Source organism: Apium graveolens, chromosome 2, assembly GCF_009905375.1.
Source record: "Apium graveolens cultivar Ventura chromosome 2, ASM990537v1, whole genome shotgun sequence".
Taxonomy (NCBI): Eukaryota; Viridiplantae; Streptophyta; class Magnoliopsida; order Apiales; family Apiaceae; genus Apium; species Apium graveolens.
In genome coordinates, this window is record NC_133648.1 from 294,127,291 (window position 1) to 294,136,018 (window position 8,728).

Genomic DNA, 8,728 nt, shown 5'->3' on the forward strand with positions numbered 1-8,728 from the left:
TACCCACGAATTATGCATGTCTATTCATACATAAACCTATGCTAGCATGGAAAGTTCTAAACCTCTATATTCACTGTCGCTTCAATAGTAATTAACAAACAATCTTAGATGTTAGCCACGCATCAAAGACGAATAAGCACAACCAAATAAGAAATCATAAATCATCACACACTAAAGATTATAAAACAATTAACTATTGAAATCCATAGATAAATCCGTTAGAACCCCGTGACAATGATTAGTTCATAATCGAACTCATCGTCACCATGGGTTCCAATGAAAATATGATAAAGAATATAAGATTACTAGGGTTCAAAGATAAATCGAAAACAAGCATCAAAGTATCAACTATATTAAAGAATACAAAAGTCTTCTTCTCCGTAGCCATCTTGTGCTCTCTAGGTCTTTTCAATATTCTCCCTTGGCTCCTTGTTATTAAAAACGGCCTTTTATTGGTTTATATAGGCTTCTGGATGAGATGGGCTCGCTAAATCTTCAAATCAGACTCAAAACAGGATTCTGCTACAGAAGATGGGCACGGGCGCGCGGAATAGTGGCGCGGGCGCGTGGCTTGGCTGCATCTGGGCGTGGGCGCGCGGTAGTGCTGCGCGGGCACACGGGGCTTCTGGCTTCTTGACTGTATTTTCTTCTTTTTGCCATAACTTGAGCTCTGTTCATCGGAATTTGACGATTTAACTGCCCACACGAAGCTATCGAGATTCTCTTTAACTTGAGAATGGTACTGAATTCAGAATCTAACCTATTTTCAGGATATTTTCTTGAAAAGCTCATTTATTCATCCAACTATCGCATGCAATGCATTACATAAAAACACATCAAAAATACCAATAACTTGAGTCCAGAACACCAACTTAAGCGTGCAATGAAGCGTTTCAATTAGATATTAAATCCACTTATCTCAATCAGATCATAAGCTTCCTCATAGCACTTAGCCCATAAAGCTCCTCTTGATCCTGCATCGAGCATAGGTCTTGACTGTGCTCCCAACCCATTAAAGAAGCAATTTATCACCATCCATTCGAGAATTCCATGATACAGACACTTTCTCAGCATATCCTTGTAACGCTCCCAAGCTTCACATAGAGATTCCCCTGATTGCTGCGCAAATTGAGTAAGAGCATTCCTGATTACAGCTATCTTTGCCATATGGAAGAATTTAGCGAGAAACTTTTGAGCAAAATCCCCCCATGGCGCAATAGAACCAGGTGGTAGAGAGTGCAACCATCTCTTAGCTTTATCCCTCAGAGATAATGGGAAAAGTCTCAATTTCATAGCATCTTCAGAAAGATTATTGAACTTGAAGGTGTCATAGATCTCGATGAAGTCCCTAATATGCATATTAGGATATTCCGTTATAGAACCCCCAAACTGAACTGAATTCTGGACCATCTGGATCGTTCGAGGCTTGATCTCAAAGGTATTAGCTGCGATAACTGGCCTGTCAATGCTAGATTGAATGTTATTGATCTTTGGTTGAGAATAATCCATCAACGCTTTTGTTGCTGCTGCTGGTTCTCCCATTATGATGATTACTTCTTCTTTTTCAACTACTTCTTCAACGTTTTAAACTTCTTCAAGAACTTCTTCTTCCACTTCTTCAATAGTTTCCTTCAGAAATTGAGAACGTGTTCGCATACACGCTCTCTCGAGTACCTAAAACACAAACAAGTAAACTGTGAAAGTAAAAGAATCCGAGTCAGTGAACTTTAACGACCACTGATGTCAAGCACATAAACTAAAAATAACATCGAGTCCCCGAAAGCGTCGCCAAAAACTTGTTCGTACTAAAACACACGCGAAAATATACGCAAGCACACGTGATCACTAGTGGTATAAGATATAAGTCAAGTTCGTTCCCACAAGGACCGATTTAGGTTAATTTTAGATTATGCACTTATGCAACAATGTATGGTTATCGTTCAATGCTAAGATAATAAAAAATTGAAATTTGATTAACTAAGAAATTATACTATTAACATTAACTAAGAGAATTACGATTGAAGTACTTATATGAGAATAAACATGGGATTCTAACTTCATTAAATACTTCATTCAAAGTTATGTTCTTAACCCTAGCATGTGATGTTGATGACAACTAATCAGATAACACGAAATTAGTATATACCAACTTTCATTGTACGTATACCCTACTACTAAGCATCCACAATTAAGATAGAAGATAACAGACACCAATTATGCTTAGTCCCTATATGTCTATAAAGATTGAAAATATAATGGATAAAGAATAAGTTATCTATCTTGATTACATAGGGTGAATAAGACGGTTAAAATTACCCACGAATTATGCATGTCAATTCATACATAAATCTATGCTAGCATGGTAAGTTCTAAACCTCTATATTCAATGTCGCTTCAATAGAGATTAACAAACAATCTTAGATTTTAGCTACGCATCAAATATGAATAAGCACAACCAAACTAGGAAATCATAAATCACCACACACTAAAGATTATAAAATAATTAACTATTGAAATCCATAGATAAATCCGCTAGAACCCTGTGACAACGATTAGTTTATAATCGAACTCATCGTCACCATGGGTTCCAATGAAAATATGATAAAGAATATAAGATTACTAGGGTTCAAAGATAAATAAAAAATAAGCATCAAAGTATTAACTATATTGAAGAATACATAAGTCTTCTTCTTCGTAGCCATCTTGTGCTCTCTAGGTCTTCTCAATGTTCTCCTTTGGCTCCTTGGTATTAAAAAGGACTTTTTATTGGTTTATATAGGCTTCTGGACGACCTGGGCTCGCTATATCTTCAAATCAGACTCAAAAGAGGATTCTGCTACAGGAACTGGGCGCGGGCACACGGAATAGTGGCGCGGGTGCGCGGCTTGGCTGCATCTGGGCGCGGTCACGTGGTAGTGTTGCGCGGGCGCGCGGGGCTTCTGGCTCCTTGACTACATTTTCTTCTTTTTGCCATAACTTGAGCTCTGTTCATCAGAATTTGACGATTCAACTGCCCACGCGAAGATATCGAGATTCTATTCAACTTGAGAATGGTATTGACTTCAGAATCTGACCTATTTTTAGCATATTTCTTTGAAAAGCTTATTTATTCATCCAACTAATGCCTGCAATTACACAAAAACACATCAAAAATACCAATAACTTGAGTCCAAAACACCAACTTAAGAATGTAATGAAGCATTCCAAGTACATATAAAATCCACTTATCAAGGATGAGTGGAGAGTTCGTATTCAGATGGTGGAGCAGTTTGCCCTGAGGAGATTGGATGGGGGACCATCTTCAAGTGATGCTGATGCTGAGGCCCGGAGGGTGCATAAGATCATTCGTTGGATGCTGACAGTGTTGAGGGAGATCCTTGATGGTTAGTGAGGTTGTGAGATCAGGCGGGGTATCTGGTGGAGCCCGTACTTGGTATGGTTTCTTTTCAGCGCCAGTAGGCTTTGGGATACTTGGTCAGATATCGGGATTCCTTTTTCTTTTTATGTTGTATTATATTTCAGAACTAGTGTTGGTTGCAGTAGTAGTTAGGTAGAAGTTAAGGGTAGATATGGGGATATTTTTCAGTTTTTCCTCTGTTTAGCCCTGCTTTATTATTGTACCTTATGTCATCACTTGTTATACTTGAACCTTTTATCTATGTACCTTTGAATCGTTAAATAAACCATGCATTTTGTTTTAAATTGTGGACCTTGGAACTTTCGTAAACCATTTTGCATACCATGTTTCTAAGCAACCGTACTTAATCTCCTGTGAAAACATACATTGTATCATGTGAGAACCCTAACTAATGAGATAATTATGTATTAATAGGATTGCATGTGCAACTGGGTAAAACTTAAAACCGGAAAAATTATTTCTAAAACAGAATAATTATTGTTGTATATCAATACCATGCTATCGTATTTCTAAATAATTGCTCAATCAGGTTTGTAAGAAATGGCCACTTCACCAAATCACCAAGAAGAAAAACCCAAACCCAAGATCAAGAACAAAACCGAGATACTCCTATGATGAACCGACTCTTCCAACTTTTGCAACAACCCTTAGCCCCTAAAGTCGATAATTTCAAGCAATTTAAATCTGTACATCCTCCAGAGTTTGTAGGATTTCCAGATCTGATTAAAGCTCAATCTTGGTTGAGAGAAATGAAGAAGGCTTTTGAGTTAGCGGAAGTTAAGGATGATAAAAAAGCGCATTACGTGAGTTATTATCTTAAGGATGAGGCTTGTTATTGGTGGGAATCTTCTAAGGCGTTGCTCGAATGAAGAGTTATAACCTGGGAGAATTTTACGGAGTTGTTTTTAGAGAAGTATCTGCCACGTTATATGTAAGACCAGTTGGAAATGAGGTTTCTGAATCTTAGACAAGAGGGCATGACAGTGGCGGAGTATGAGGCAAAGTTTTTGGAGTTGACCAGATTTGCGCCCGAGTGTGTGAATACCAAAGCAAAAAAGGACAAAAGATTCCATCAAGGATTAAAACCAGGGATTCGAAGTCAGGTGGCTCTTCTTGAAATAAAGAATTATTCCGCGTTAGTTCATAAAGCGATGATTGTAAAAGGAGAAAGAGAAGTAACTAAGAGAGAAATTGAAGGAAAGAAGAGAAAGTTTGAAGAATCTGAACATGATCAGGGAAGTTCTAAGTTTGGAGGAAAGTTTGGGAAGAATGCTGGAAATTAGAACCAAAAGTTTCATAAGTTCAAACCCGGGAACGGGAATCAGAAGAAACGTTTCCAGAAGACGGGACAATCAGTGAAGGACAATAGACCCCAGATTCAGGAGTGCAAGAATTATGGAAAGCGACACCCGGGGAAGTGCAATAAGCTGAATGTGGCTTATTTTAAGTGCAATCAGAAAGGACACTACTCAACGGAATGTCCAAGTGGAGCAGGGAAGCCGTAAATGACTTGTTTCAAGTGTGGAAAGGTGGGCCATATGGCTAGAAACTATAAAGAGCCTGTTTAGAAGGCAAATGTGCTTAGGATTGCTGGACCCCCACCCCCACCAGCACAAGCAGCCCAGCCAAGGGCTAGAACATTCAACATGACCATGAAAGATGCTGTGCAAAATGCGGACGTGGTAGCAGGTACACTTGTTATAAACTCCGTAGAAATTAAAGTGTTAATCAATTCTAGAGCTACTAGATCTTTTATTGCTAAAGTGTTATTAATAGACTAAAGTGCATAGCGTACCCTCTTGATTCCAATTTAATTATAGAAGTAGCAAATCAAAAAAGAGTTACTGCCAATAAAATTTGTCCCAATTGCGATGTGGTTATAGAAGGTCGGCACTATTCTGCTGACTTAATACCTTTTACTCTAGGAGAATTCGACGTTATATTAGGGATGGATTGGTTGTCAAACCATGATGTGAAAATCAAATGTAAAAGCAAGAAAGTGAAGTTGAGAACCAAGGATGGAGTTGAAGTGATATTTAGAAGGAAGAAGCAAGAAAGGAAGTTTCTAACGGCTATTCAAACAAAGATATTGTTACGATAGGGATTCGATGCGTATTTTGCTCATGTAAAAGATGTAGAGGTGGAATCCTTAAGACTTGAGGATATTCCAATAGTTAAAGATTTTGCCGATGTGTTTCCAAATGAATTACCTGGACTACCTCTAGATCGAGCGATCGAATTCACAATTGATTTGGCTCCTAGAACAGAACCAGTTTCCAAAGCTCCCTATTTAATGATGCCTGTCGAGATGAAGGAATTAGCGACGTAATTGCAAGAATTGTTGAACAAAAGAGTAATTCGCCCGAGTGTATCCCCGTGGGGTGCACTAGTGCTATTCATAAAGAAGAAAGACGGAAGCATGAGATTTTGTATCGATTATCGCGATTTGAATAAGTTGACTATTAAGAATAAGTACCCTATGCCGCGAATTGATGATTTATTTGATCAGCTGAAAGGAGCTACCTATATCTCGAAGATTGATTTAAGATCTGGATACCATCAATTAAAGATCAAGGAGGAAGACATACCCAAGATGACATTTCGAACGAGACATGGTCACTATGAGTTCTTGGTAATGGCATTTGGTTTGACGAATGCACCAGCTGCATTTATGGATCTCATGAATAGAGTGTTCAAGTAATATTTGGACAAGTTCGTAATAGTGTTTATTGATGATATCTTGATATACTCCAAGACGGAGGTAGAACATATGGAACATTTGAGGATTTCTTTGAAGATTTTAAGGAAAGAGAAGTTATACGCTAAGTTTTCTAAATGTGAATTTTGGCTAAAGGAAGTTTAGTTTCTCGTACATGTAGTAAATAGTGAAGGTATCAAAGTAGATCCCGCAAAGATAGAAGCTGTGATGAATTGGGATAGGCCAAAGACTCTTACGCAAGTAAGAAGTTTTCTCGGATTAGCGGGTTATTATAGAAGATTTGTGCAAGATTTTTCTAAGATCGCTGTCCCATTGACTAAGTTGACAAGGAAGAACGAGAAGTTTGTTTGGATGGATAAGTACGAGAAAAGCTTTCAAGAGTTAAAGAAAAGGTTAGTAACTGCCCCATTGTTGGTTCTACCTGATGAAAAGGATGAGTTTGTAATCTACAATGATGCTTCATATAAAAGACCAGGTTGTGTGCTAATGCAACACAAAAATGTAATAGCATATGCGTCAAGGCAGTTAAAGCCGCACGAACAGAAGTATCCTACGCATGATTTTGGAATTGGCAGTAATTGTGTTTGATCTTAAGATTTGGAGACACTTTTTGTACGGAGAAAAGTGTGAGATTTATACGGATCACAAGAGCTTAAAGTATATCTTTACACAGAATGAACTGAACATGAGGCAAAGAAGATGGTTGGAATTGATCAAAGATTACGACTGTATGATAAGTTATCATCCCGGGAAAGTGAATGTTGTAGCGGATGCATTAAGCCGCAAGGAAAGGTTGAATGTGTTGACTTTATCTAAAGAGTTGATCAAGGAATTTAAGAAGTTGGAAATAGAAGTACGAGTTCCAGAATTTGCAAATGAAGCAACGTATGCGATGACATTTTAGCTAGAGATTTTGGAAAAGATTCGATGTTGTCAAGAACAAGTGATGAGTCACGAGAAGGAAAAATTGACAGGAGAAGATGTGAGAGCTCAAAAGGATGAAAAAGGAATATATCACATTGGCTCGCGTATTTGGATTCCTAACATTGAAGAATTAAAGCACGAGATTTTGCATGAAGCGCATAACTTGAAGTTTTCGATTCATCCTGGAAGTACGAAATGTACAAGGACGTAAAAGAGAATTATTGGTGGCCGAATATGAAAAAGGAGATCGCGAAATGGATAAGTAAGTGTTATACGTGTCAAAGAGTGAAAGCGGAACATCAGAGGCCGAGTGGATTGCTTCAACTACTGGATATACCTGAATGAAAATAGGAACATATCGTGTTGGATTTCATGGTAGGATTGCCAAAGACCAAGTCTAATCATGATGCAATTTGGATAATAGTCGATCGACTGATAAAATCAACGCATTTCTTACCAATCAACGAAAGATTCTCATTGGAAAAGTTGGTCAAGCTGTACCTAGATGAAATCGTAATGCATCATGGAGTACCAGTGTCTATCGTATCTTAAGAGACAAGAGATTTAACTCGAGATTTTGGCGACAATTTTGTGACGCCCTCCAAACCCGGGGTCTAGATTTGGGGGTCACTCGCCAATAAACCAAAATAAAATAATCACAGCGGAATAATATAATAAATACGACCCCTTTACCTACACTGGATCGATCACAGGTTATAGTATGGAACAGGCACTAATACAAATCAAATGTTATTACAAACCATAGTCTAACTAATTTTACAACTTATTCAAATTTTATTACAAACCTCTAGACTAATTAAGCGTCCCAAACTGTCTACCTGGAAACACACCAACTATTTGCAAGCACATAACCTCTGGTCAGACCTGGAACTTAAGCTTGCCCTGGCCTAGCTGAAAGAATCAAGATAAGAAACAAGTATGAGCGAAAGAAATGCTCAGCAAGTAGTAAATAGCTTATGATTTGGAATAACAACAGTATATCTGATGAACAAAACCAACTACAATAACTGAACAGTATCAAAACTGATATAAATTTGATAATAAACAACATTTGCAATATATTATGTTTTGGGATTGGAATCCTCGAACGACGGTGTGTTGCCGCCGGTGATCAGCCGCGGAGCAACACCGGTATGCCGAAGCATATCCAACTAAACAAAAAGGTACCCAAGGCACATATTGGCCTAGCAAGGTGTTATATCCTGTATAACATATAGCTCACACTGGACCGCCGTCACGGCCTCTTACGCAACCATCCATCCCATAAAAACAATTTTCCGTCAAAGAAGTCGAATCAAATAACATCCTTAACCACATAACTCCTCATTTCTCATGGTCCGGAGTTTTATCAACAACCCATGGCGAAATAACCAGAACAATTAGTTATTCGCTAATCTCAATTCAAAACTTCACTATATAGAGTAATTCATAGCGAAACATAAAACGTTTAACTATTCTGAACTTAGAATAGTATGGATATTGAAAGAATAAAGTTCAGAGTCAATATCAATTGAATGATAAATAAAGATATAGGTACTTGTATAATATGATTAGAAATGAACGTCACTTGAACGATAAGTGAAGTTAGGGGTACTTGCCTGATATGCTCAATAACCTCTTACTTTAACTCTGCTTCTAACTGCTGG

The 8,728-nt window shown here is 38.0% G+C and overlaps 1 non-coding gene across 1 annotated transcript; it reads left to right on the top strand.

Annotated features, from left to right (window-relative positions):
* The first annotated feature begins 1,045 nt into the window (after positions 1-1,045).
* On the top strand, positions 1,046-1,152 carry LOC141710334 (small nucleolar RNA R71). The gene has a single exon (XR_012570860.1). It is a non-coding gene; the product is annotated as a small nucleolar RNA R71 (small nucleolar RNA).
* The last annotated feature ends 7,576 nt before the right edge of the window (positions 1,153-8,728 follow it).